Here is a 12,574-nt window from a genome sequence, read left to right on the forward strand (position 1 = left end):
GGAGGGAATGGTGGGGATGATATGCTGAAAAAAAACCACTGCTGGCTGATGAGGAGGCTTCATAGGACTATGACAAAGCTCTCATGCGCGAAACGCATCGTCAAGGCAACCCCATGACAGTGGCCCCAGCTAGAGCCATTTCACAGTGAGCATTGATCCATCCATCCATCCATCCATCCATCCATCCATCCATCATTTCTGTGAAGCCTCCTCATCAGCCAGCAGTGGTTTTTCTTCAGCATATCATCCCCACCACTCCCTCCTGGTTTGGCGACTTCTGATCAGTCTCCTGGTTTGCTCCAATTTTTTTCATCTGGTTTTTATTGAGTTTTTTATTGATTTATGTTTTTTTGATGAGCCCCAGGCCGTTTAGGCAGAATTGAGCTCCATCAGCCTGCTGGTAGCACTATTTCCCCCCTGACTAGCCCCTCAGATCCAGCACTGGTCTTTGTGCAGTGTCCCCAATTCCCATTGAGGTTTTTTCACCCCTGTGGAGACACCATCTGGATAGTCAGCGGTTTGTTTTCATCCGCTGACATCCCGGCGGCTCCCTTGTGCTGACGTCATCATCCACCACCATGGAGCTCCAGCCAGGCTGCTCTCCTCACGGCGGAGCTTTGGCTCACTCTACGCTACGGTCATCCTACAGCTTGTTGGACCGGCAAGCCTCCTTGCACGGTGCCAGACTCCCCAACCAACGGTGTAGTTGTGAGTGTTCCCTTTCGCTGTGAGTACTTTGTCCCGCTTTCACCACTTCACCCATTGCCTCCTGCTGTGAGTACTGTGTTCCTCTCCCATCACCTCACCCATTGTCTGGGTTTGGGGCATTTTCTGGATGGATCTCCTGTGTTGGTCTCCTGTTGTTCTAAGGCTGACTGTCCTTTATTGCAAGTGCCCTTTACATGTTGATAATTAATGTAATACTAATCAACTTTTTAACATTATGTTTCTGTGGTTTTCAATATTGTGTTACTGTGGTTTTTTCTATAACAGTTTTGGTTTTATTATTCAGTAGTTATTACTGTCATTTTACATTTATCTATTATTGGTTTATTAAACCACTTAATTTTATTCATTCATGACTGTTGCAGTTTGCTTTTAAAAATATCCTGAGCGCTGGGCTTTATTTGTTTTCCCTTGTTATGATCTGTATCTACCAGCTACGGTTGGTCCAGCTGCACGGGTGTTCCTTTTTTTTTTTTTCCTCCCTCCACTTTTTTTTATATAAGGTACGCTATATGTATACAAAATGTCTTAATACAGGGCAGGGTAAATATACAAGTCATATATCACTTGTTCTGTTTGGAGCTCTCCAGGTAGTCTACCATTGGCGCTGGGTTATTGCTGTGTTTTTTTTAGGTGATTGGACACTGGCAACCCTAATTACAAGGCGAGTTCCTCCCCTATATAACCCCTCCTATATGGAGAATACCTCAGTTTTTTCGCCAGTGTCTAAGGTGGTTGGTCATGTTAAAGATGTGCTAAGAAGAAAGCTCTGTTTGATGGTCTCTGCTGGGGCCTAGGAGCTATAAAACCCGGATCCATGCCTCGGGCCAATAAATACACCTAAAATGGATGGTACCCGGGCCTCGTGAAAGAAGAAACAAGGTTTTACCTGTAATGTCTCTCTTTGAGGACTGGGCTCTGGGATCCAGCACTTTGGTGCACAAATTTAAGTTGCATGAAAAGTTTTTATGGCAGAGTCTTCTACAGGTCCAGGGAAGAGGATCCTGTGAGTAGGAACCCAAAACCCTGAAGGTTGGCACAGCGCTACCCGCCGTGATGGGTGAAGGTTGGATCTGTCTGTTCTCAACAGTTCCTGCAGCGGGGAAAAGGTAAGTGAAGACAATCCTAAAGTATACACACTATGGATTATCTTCTTTTGAGTAGTTTGCATGTCTTACCTGGTTTCTGCCACTAGAGGGAGTAAGAGACATACCTGGTGTATACTTACATGCCATCCAGGATACACGCTCAGTGAAGCTGGTCTGAGAAGCCGCTCACCTCCTCCGCTGCAGGCTCTGCCACTGTCAGGGCTGGGCTCAACCCTTCCTTCTCTGAGCTGGCCGCTCAGCTGTCAGCTAATTGCCAGCTCCCATCTCTCTCTACAGTTGCCCAGCTGTTGTTGATTCTGCTCGTCAGTCCTGCCTACTTAAAGCCATCCAGCTCACTTGATCTCTGCCATTCGCCTTTGTCAACATCACAGAGACTTTCTCCTGCGTTCCTGTTGAAGACTTGTTAGGCTGACGTCCTTTCTGGCTCCTGATCCTGCTTGCTGTACTACTACATTCATCTCTGGCTCTCTGATATTGGCTTGGCTGGCTACCAGATCCAGTTACTGAACTCTGGCTTGTTTCGACCACGCTTACTCTGTTTACCTTTTTCTTATTATTATTAAACAAGTGTGATTTAACTATACTTCTGTCTCAGTCTGATTCATGGTTCCTGATAGTAGGCGAAGGCCATGAATTCAGAATTACAGTCAATCCACTTGTTGGTTATATTTTTTCCAGATTGGATGAGCAAGATCACCGCATGGATCAGTTTGCCATGGCGTTACAAACGCTCCTGAGTCACACGGGTCACCTGGAATCTCCCACTGTGGCTGCTCCGGTACAACCTGAGTTGCAGGCTGTCCCTGCTCCTGCACCAGTCACTGTGCAGGCACCCGCCTCGAGCATTACACCTATAAGAGGTATATCTGGTTCCGCTCCACTTCCCCTGTGATTTGGAGGTGATCCAGTTCAATGCAGAGGGTTTCTCAACCAGGTTGAGCTATACTTTGAGATGCTGCCCCAGGTGTTTCCCACAGACAGAAGCAAAGTAGGTTTCTTGATATCTTTGCTTTCTGATGCCTCGTACACATGAGCAGACTTTCCGGCAGACTTGGTCCGATCGTGTGTAGGCTCCCGCTGACTTTTTTTCCCAAAAGACCTCCGAACCTAGATTTGAAACATGTTTTAAATCTTTCCGCCGGACTCAGTTCCTGACGGAAAGCCCGTTCATCTGTAGGCTGGTCTGACGGACCAGATATGACACAAGGGCAGGGTATTGCATCTCGCGCTCGCTGCAATAGGAAAAACAAATTTTCCTATTGCAGCGAGCGCGGGGCATACCAGGCCCTTAGGTCTGGTATGGATTTTAAAGGGAACCCCCTACGCTGAAAAAACGGCGTGGGGTCCCCCTAAAATCCATACCAGACCCCGATCCAAGCACGCAGCCCAGCCGGTCAGGAAAGGGGGTGGGGACGAGTGAGCGCCCCCCCTCCTGAACCGTACCAGGCCGCATGCCCTCAACATGGGGGGTGGGCGCTTTGGGGGAGGGGGCGTCCTGCAGGTGCCCCCCCACCACAAAGCACCTTGTCCCCATGTTGATGAGGACAAGGGCCTCTTCCCGACAACCCTGGCCATCGGTCGTCAGGGTCTGCGGGTGGGGGGCTTATTGGAATCTGGGAGCCCCCTATAATAAGAGGGCCCCCAGATCCCGGCCCCCCACCCTATGTGAATGAGTATGGGGTACATGGTAGTGTCAATAATAAAACACACTACACAGGTTTTTAAAGTAATTTATTAGACAGCTCCGGGGGGGTCTTCTTCCGGCTTCGGGGTTCTCCTTCCGACTTCGGGGGTCCCAATGTTCCAGTTCTTCTGTCGGCTCCTCCGCTATCTTCATGCCGCTCTTTTGCCAGCGGAGGCCCAGACTCCTGGCTTCTTGGCTTCTTCTCTTCTTGGCTTCTTATGGCTTCTGGCTTCTTGGCTTCTTCTCTTCTTCTGATGTTGACACGACGGTCTCTCAGGCTGGAATGCTCTCTGAGCCCTCTGATGTGACTTATATAGGCGAAGACCCCGCCCCCTTATGCCGCCACAGTCCCTGGGCATGCTGGGACTCTGACGTTTAGGGGGCGTGGTCACCGGGTGATGTTGGAGGAGCCGGCAGAAGAACTGGAACACCGGGAGAAGAGGAACCGGAGGGACCCCTGAAGTCGAAAGAAGACCCCTGAAGCCGGAAGAAGACCCCCCCGGAGCTGTCTAATAAATTACTTTAAAAACCTGGGTAGTGTGTTTTATTATTGACACTTTTTCCCTAGGTAAATGGGTAGGGGTACCATGTACACCATACTCATTCACATAGGGTGTGGGGCCGGGATCTGGGGGCCCTCTTATTATAGGGGGCTCCCGGATTCCAATAAGCCCCCCGCTCGCAGACCCTGACAACCAACAGCCAGGGTTGTCGGGAAGAGGCCCTTGTCCTCATCAACATGGGGACAAGGTGCTTTGTGGTGGGGGGGAACTGCAGGACGCCCCCTCCCCCAAAGCACCACCCCCCCAGGAGGGCATGCAGCCTGGTACAGTTCAGGAGGGGAGGACGCTCACTTGTCCCCACCCCCTTTCCTGACCAGCCGGGCTGCGTACTCGGATCGGGGTCTGGTATGGATTTTAGGGGGGACCCCATGCCATTTTTTCGGTGTAGGGGGTTCCCTTTAAAATCCATACCAGACCTAAGGGCCTGGTATGCCCTGCGACGGGGCTCACAAGTTGTCAATCTCGCCGATAAAAGCGGCGAGATTGACTTCCTTTTCTAGTCCCATTGTACCCGAGTCACGTTCAAAATGAACGGACTTGTCCGTGTGTGGGCAAGTCCGTTCATTCTGAAAGTCCGCCGTAATCGGAAAGACGGGCGGACCTAGCCTGCCGGAAAGTCCGGTCATGTGTAGGCAATTCCCTCCATTCAGGTAGTCCGCCGGAAAGACCGTCAGACCAAGTCTGCCGGAAAGACCACTTGTGTGTACTAGGCATGAGAGAGCCTTGGCCTGGGCAAACACTCTATGGGAGACGCAAAAACCTGTTGTCTTGAGTTACCCTGACTTTGTGGCCTCCTTTAAAAGGGTATTTGACGTTCCTGCACGCCCTGCTTCTGCTGCCAAGTGCCTCATGTCCATCAAACAGAGTACGAGAACTGTTGCCGACTATGCCATTGAATTCTGTACTCAGCAGAGGCACCCGAGGTTGCTTGGAACAACGAGGCCCTCATGGCTGCATTTTCTCATGGTCTCTCAGATTCCATCAAGGATGAGATAGCAGCCTGAGATATACCCACTGAGCTGGAGAAGTTGATCACGTTTGCCATCCTCATTGACTCCAGACTCAAAGAAAGACTCCCTTTTAATCAGCGCTTGCGGAAGCCTCCTGTACATTTGCCTCCGAGCTTTGCAGTGCCACTCATCCCTCCCTCACCTTCCATGCCTCCTGGTACCGAGTCAGTCAGTGAAGATGAACCCATGCACTTGGGCTTCACGCGTCTCTCTGCGGATGAGAGAACCTTTAGGAGGAGGGAGAGCTTGTGCCTTTATTGTGGCCAGGCAGGTCACTTTTTGAAGTCTTGTCCTACCCGTCCAGGGAACGCCCAAACCTTGAGCTCCTGTCATGGACAGACCTTAGGTGGCGTTGTTTCACCCCCAGTTATCCAGAAGGATAAGCCCCTGGTTTTGGTCACCCTTTCTTGGGCTGAGTTGTCCATCAAGATACGGGCTCTAATCGACTCTGGGGCTGCAGGCCTGTTCATTGATGCTGCCTTTGTATCGCAGCACTCGATTCCGCTGCAGCTGCGTGACACTCCCCTTGCCCTTGAGTCTCTTGACAGGAGACCTCTACAGCCTGCCCATGTGACTCATGAGACAGTTCCATTGTCCATGGCCGTAGGGGCTCTTCACCATGAGATAATCCAATTCCAAGTTATTTCCTCACCTAGGTTTCCGCTGTTTATTGGTTATCCTTGGTTACAGAGGCACAACCCCTCTTTTGATTGGCTCCATGCTGAAGTCCTCTCCTGGTCACCACAATGCAGTGAGACATGCTTCCAGAAGGTAGCCAAGGTCCTGTGCACCTCTTCATTCTCCTCCCTGCCGGAGGAGTACCGCGATTTTAGCTATGTCTTTGACACCAATTGTATGATTGTGCAATTGACCTTCAACCTGGTGCCATACCCCCTCGTGGCTGGGTTTACCCTTTGTTGGTCTTGGAGGATAAGGCCATGGTGGTGTATGTTGCAGACGCACTTTCTCGAGGTTTCATCCGCAAATCCTGGTCTCCTGCTTGTGCTGGTTTCTTCTTTGTGAAGAAGAAGAGCAGTGAACTGAGACCTTGTATTGATTATAGGGGTCTCAATTGTTTCACGATTAAGAATGCCTACCCGATTCCATTGATTACAGAGTTTTTGACCGCCTCAAAGGAGCAATTGTTTTCACAAAGCTTGATTTGAGAGGGGCATACAATCTTGTGCGGATTAAGGAGGGCCACGAGTGAAAAACTGCATTTAATACCAGAATGACCATTATGAGTACCTCGTAATGCTTTTGGCCTTTGTAACGCCCCGGCAGTTTTCCAGGAATTTATTAACGATGTCCTCCGAGAGTTGTTGCAGTTATGTGTGGTGGTTTATCTAAATGATATCCTCATATTTTCCAAGTCCCTGGAGAGCCACCACACAGATGTCTGTCATGTGCTTCAGAAACTAAGAGAACAATCTCTATTGTAAACTGGAGAAGTGCGAGTTCCATCGTGAACAGTTTAAATTCATGGGATATGTCATTTCCACTGCTGGTTTTTCGATGGACCCAGAGAAACTTTTGGCAGTCCTACAGTGGCCCCGACCCATGGGTTTACGTCCTCTGCAGCGTTTCCTGGGCTTTGCCAACTATTATCGGAAGTTTATTCATAACTTCTCGTCTCTGGTCAAGCCCCTGACTGATATGACCAGAAAAGACGGTAACCCACAGAGTTGGTCTCCAGAGTCCATTAAGGCCTTTGAGAGTCTCAAGGTTGCCTTTGTTTCTGCTCCTGTGTTGGCACATCCTGATCCTATGTTGCCTTTTATCCTTGTGGCTGATGCTTCTGAGACTGGTGTTGGCGCCCTTCTGTCTCAACGTCCTACCTCTGAGAGCGCTATGCATCCTTGTGGCTACTTTTCCAAGAAATTGTCACCTGCAGAGTGCAATTATGAGATTGGTGACAGAGAGCTGTTGGCGATCATTTTAGCCCCGAAAGAATGGAAACATCTCTTCAAAGGTACCACTGTGCCGGTTCTCATTCTTACTGACCATGAGAATCTCACATTCTTGTCTGAGGCTAAACGCCTCTCTCCCAGAAGGACGCGATGGGCTCTTTTCTTGTCAAGTTTCAATTACATTGTCTCATTCTTACCTGGTACTAAGAATGTAAGGGCTGACGCCTTGTCACGACAATTTTCCTCCACTTCCAAGTTGGAGTAGGTTCCGGTTCCTATGATTCCTCCTGATCATATTCTGGCTACGGTTCGCATCAGTCTCACTTCTCCTTTGGGTGACAAAATTCTTGCTGCTCTTGAGAAACCTTGTGACCGCTGCTTTGTCTCTGAGAGTCTCCGTACTGCCGTGCTCCAGACTTACCATTCTTCCAAAGCAGCTGGCCACCCTGGGAAGAATCAACTCATTTGGGCCATTTCCCAACAATTCTGGTGGCCTAGTCTACGGGCTGATGTAACTGCCTTCATAGCTGCCTGTTCCTTGTGTGCTCAGAGTAGGACTCGACGACACCTTTCAGTGGGCCTCCTACAACCCATAACCAATGGAGAGATTTCATTGTGGGGTTACCCAACTCCCAAGGCAACACTGTTATCCTTATGGTGGTTGACCAGTTTTCGAAGATGTGTCATTGTATTCCACTTAAGAAGTTGCCCACTTCTAAGGAACTGGCTTCCATTTTTGCTCGGGAGATCTTTCGCTTACATGGGCCACCCAAAGTGATTGTCTTGGACAGGGGTAGTCAGTTTGTCTCCCGGTTCTGGTGAGCCTTTTGTGCACAGCTGGGAATTCAACTTGCTTTCTTCTCTGAGTATCACGCGCAGTCTAATGGGGCCGCAGAATGAGCCAATCAGTCCTTGGAGCAATTCCTACGTTTCTGTATTTCTGACCATCATAACAACTGGTCGGACCTATTATCGTGGGCAGAGTTTGCTCACAACAGTGCCTTGAATTCTGCTTCCCGATTGTCCCCGTTTATGGTGAATTTTGGTTTCCAACCTTCCATGTTGCCTGACTCGTTTGTTCCGCAGAGTATTCCTGCGTTAGAGGAGCATCTCCGTGGTCTTCGTTCCACTTGGTCACAAGTCCAGGAGGCTTTGCGTCATGCTAATGATATGTACAGTGTCCATGCTGACCGTAGACGCCTGCCTGCACCTTCCTACCATGTTGTGGACAGGGTCTGGCTGTCATCTCACAACCTCCGACTTCATGTTCCCTCACTTAAGTTCGCACCTCGGTTTATTGGGTCCTTCTGTATTCTTCGCAGGATTAACCCAGTGGCTTACGCATTAGACCTTCCTTCTAATATGCGTATTTCAAATGTATTTCATGTCTCCTTATTAAAACCTTTGGTCTGCAACCGTTTTACTACCTCAGTGCCACATCCTCACCTTGTACAGGTTGAGAACCATGAGGAGTATGAAGTACAATCCTTTGTTGACTCCCGTAGGTTCCGTGGGTGCATACAGTACCTGGTGCATTGGAAAGGTTACGGTCCGGAGAAAAGCTCTTGGGTCTCATCCTTGGACGTACATGCCCCTGTCCTCCTCCGTGATTTCCATAGCCTGTCTCGTACAGTCAGGTCCATAAATATTGGGACATCGACACAATTCTAATCTTTTTGGCTCTATACACCACCACAATAGATTTGAAATGAAACAAACAAGATGTGCTTTAACTGCAGACTTTCAGCTTTAATTTGAGGGTTTTTACATCCAAATCAGGTGAACGGTGTAGGAATTACAACAGTTTGTATATGTGCCTCCCACTTTTTAAGGGACCAAAAGTAATGGGACAATTGGCTGCTCAGCTGTTCCATGGTCAGGTGTGTGTTATTCCCTCATTATCCCATTTACAAGGAGCAGATAAAAGGTCCAGAGTTTATTTCAAGTGTGCTATTTGCATTTGGAATCTGTTGCTGTCAACCCTCAATATGAGATCCAAAGAGCTGTCACTATCAGTGAAGCAAGCCATCATTAGGCTGAAAAAAAAAAACAAACCCATCAGAGAGATAGCAAAAACATTAGGTGTGGCCAAATCAACTGTTTGGAACATCCTTAAAAAGAAAGAAAGCACCAGTGAGCTCAGCAACACCAAAAGACCCGTAAGACCATGGAAAACAACTGTGGTGGATGAACGAAGAATTCTTTCCTTAGTGAAGAAAACACCCTTCACAACAGTTGGCCAGATCAAGAACACTCTCCAGGAGGTATGTGTATGTGTGTCAAAGTCAACAATCAAGAGAAGACTTCACCAGAGTGAATACAGAGGGTTCACCACAAGATGTAAACCATTGGTGAGCCTCAAACAGGAAGGCCAGATTAGAGCTTGCCAAACAACATCTAAAAAAAGCCTTCACAGTTCTGGAACAACATCCTATGGACAGATGAGACCAAGATCAACTTGTACCAGAGTGATGTGAAGAGAAGAAATTGGAGAAGGAAAGGAACTGCTCATGATCCAAAGCATACCACCTCATCCGTGAAGCATGGTGGTGGTAGTGTCATGGCATGGGCATGTATGGCTGCCAATGGAACTGGTTCTCTTGTATTTATTGATGATGTGACTGCTGACAAAAGCAGCAGGATGAATTCTGAAGTGTTTCGGGCAATATTATCTGCTCATATTGAGCAAAATGCTTCAGAACTCATTGGACGGCGCTTCACAGTGCAGATGGACAATGACCCGAAGTATACTGCGGAAGGAACCAAAAAGTTTTTTAAGGGAAAGAAGTGGAATGTTATGCAATGGCCACGTCAATCACTTGACCTGAATCCGATTGAGCATGCATTTCACTTGTGGAAGATAAAACTGAAGGGAAAATGCCCCAAGAACAAGCAGGAACTGAAGACAGTTGCAATAGAGGCCTGGCAGAGCATCACCAGGAATGAAACCCAGCATCTGGTGATGTCTATGCATTCCTGACTTCAGGCTGTAATTGACTGCAAAGGATTTGCAACCAAGTATTAAAAAGTGAAAGTTTGATGGATGATTGTTAATCTGTCCCATTACTTTTGGTCCCTTAAAAAGTGGGAGGCACATATATAAACTGTTGTAATTTCTACACCGTTCACCAGATTTGGATGTAAATACCCTCAAATTAAATCTGAAAGTCTGCAGTTAAAGCACATCTTGTTTGTTTCATTTCAAATCTGTTGTGGTGGTGTATAGAGCCAAAAAGATTAGAATTGTGTCGATGTCCCAATATTTATGGACCTGACTGTATCTGGTGGTTGAGCCCACTTATGCAGGGTGCGGCTTCCCGTGGACCTCTGGATCGAGAACCCCTGATAGAGCATACAGGGGCTCGGGAGTGCAGGGGCCACAAGTGCCTGATGGTTTGCAGATGCAGGGAGAAAAAGTGGAAAAAAAAAAAAAAAGAGAAAAAGTCCTTGGCTTGGCCTTGAATCTTTTGGGTGTGGGGACCTTGGGTTCAGGCGGCAACATCACCACTGAAGTAGTAGCAGAGGTCCCGGATGAAGATAACGAAGATGCAGACAGAACCTGAACTCATTCCTCCAGCCGATTGTAGCCTTCTTGTAGGTTCTTTACAGCCTGAGTAAGTCCAGCAAGATGGCGACAAAGCTCATTCATCGGAGAGGCTCCCTGTGTGGGCTCGGACATGGCTGTCTGGTACTGTCATGTACCTGGTGGTTGAGCCCACTTATGCAGGGAGCGGCTTCCCATGTACCTCTGGCTCGAGAACCCCTGATAGAGCAGACAGTGGCTCAGGAGTGCAGGGGGCACAAGTGCCTGATGGGTTGCAGATGCAGGAGCTGATCCGGACTTCTGGAAAACTGCAAGGAGACCAGTTGTGGACTGGAGCAGGGACCCTGTAGAAGGCAGGAGCAACAGGAAGCTGGAAGCTGCACTTGGTAAGGAGGTGTATTGTAGTCCAGGAGAAGTGAGCAGGATAACTGAGGACTGCAGACAGCAGGGAGGTATAGTAGTTCAGCAGGATCAGCAAGGAGGACGAGACTGGCAGCTGGAGGCAGGAACCAATAGGAGGTGTATTGTAGTTAGGAGCACAAGCAGGTCTCAGGCAGGCCAGGTCGTACACTGGCGGGCAGATACAGTACAGGAGCAGTAGGCAAAGCATAGTCGGGTAGCAAGCCGGGTCGGTAACAGGCGGGCAGTGAAGTACCAGGGAGCAGGCCGAAGGAATGTCATAGTTACATAGTTACATAGTAGGTGAGGTTGAAAAAAGACACAAGTCCATCAAGTCCAACCTATGTGTGTGATTATGTGTCAGTATTACATTACATATCCCTGTATGTTGCGTTCATTCAGGTGATTATCTAATAGTTTCTTGAAGCTATCAATGCTCCCCGCTGAGACCACCACCTGTGGAAGGGAATTCCACATCCTTGCCGCTCTTACAGTAAAGAACCCTCTACGTAGTTTAAGGTTAAACCTCTTTTCTTCTAATTGTAATGAGTGGCCACGAGTCTTATTAAACTCTCTTCTGCGAAAAAGTTTTATCCCTATTGTGGGGTCACCAGTACAGTATTTGTAAATTGAAATCATATCCCCTCTCAAGCGTCTCTTCTCCAGAGAGAATAAGTTCAGTGCTCGCAACCTTTCCTCATAACTAAGATCCTCCAGACCCTTTATTAGCTTTGTTGCCCTTCTTTGTACTCGCTCCATTTCCAGTACATCCCTCCTGAGGACTGGTGCCCAGAACTGGACAGCATACTCCAGGTGTGGCCGGACCAGAGTCTTGTAGAGCAGGAGAATTATCGTTTTATCTCTGGAGTTGGTCCCCCTTTTAATGCATGCCAATATTCTGTTTGCTTTATTAGCAGCAGCTTGGCATTGCATGCCATTGCTGAGCCTATCATCTACTAGGACCCCCAGGTCCTTTTCCATCCTAGATTCCCCCAGAGGTTCTCCCCCCAGTGTGTAGATTGCATTCATATTTTTGCCACCCAAATGCATTATTTTACATTTTTCTACATTGAACCTCATTTGCCATGTAGTCCCCCACCCCATTAATTTGTTCAGGTCTTTTTGCAAGGTTTCCACATCCTGCGGAGAAGTTATTGCCCTGCTTAGCTTAGTATCGTCTGCAAATACAGAGATTGAACTGTTTATCCCATCCTCCAGGTCGTTTATAAACAAATAAAATAGGGTTGGTCCCAGCACAGAACCCTGGGGAACCCCACTACCCACCCCTGACCATTCTGAGTACTCCCCATTTATCACCACCCTCTGAACACGCCCTTGTAGCCAGTTTTCAATCCATGTACTCACCCTATGGTCCATGCCAACGGACCTTATTTTGTACAGTAAACGTTTATGGGGAACTGTGTCAAATGCTTTTGCAAAATCCAGATACACCACGTCTACGGGCCTTCTCTTATCTAGATGGCAACTCACCTCCTCATAGAAGGTTAATAGATTGGTTTGGCAAGAACGATTCTTCATGAATCCATGCTGATTACTGCTAATGATATCGTTCTTATTACTAAAATCTTGAATATTGTCCCTTATCATCCCCTCCAAGAGTTTACATAC

This window comes from Aquarana catesbeiana, linkage group LG11 (assembly GCF_042186555.1).
Source record: "Aquarana catesbeiana isolate 2022-GZ linkage group LG11, ASM4218655v1, whole genome shotgun sequence".
Classification (NCBI taxonomy): domain Eukaryota; kingdom Metazoa; phylum Chordata; class Amphibia; order Anura; family Ranidae; genus Aquarana; species Aquarana catesbeiana.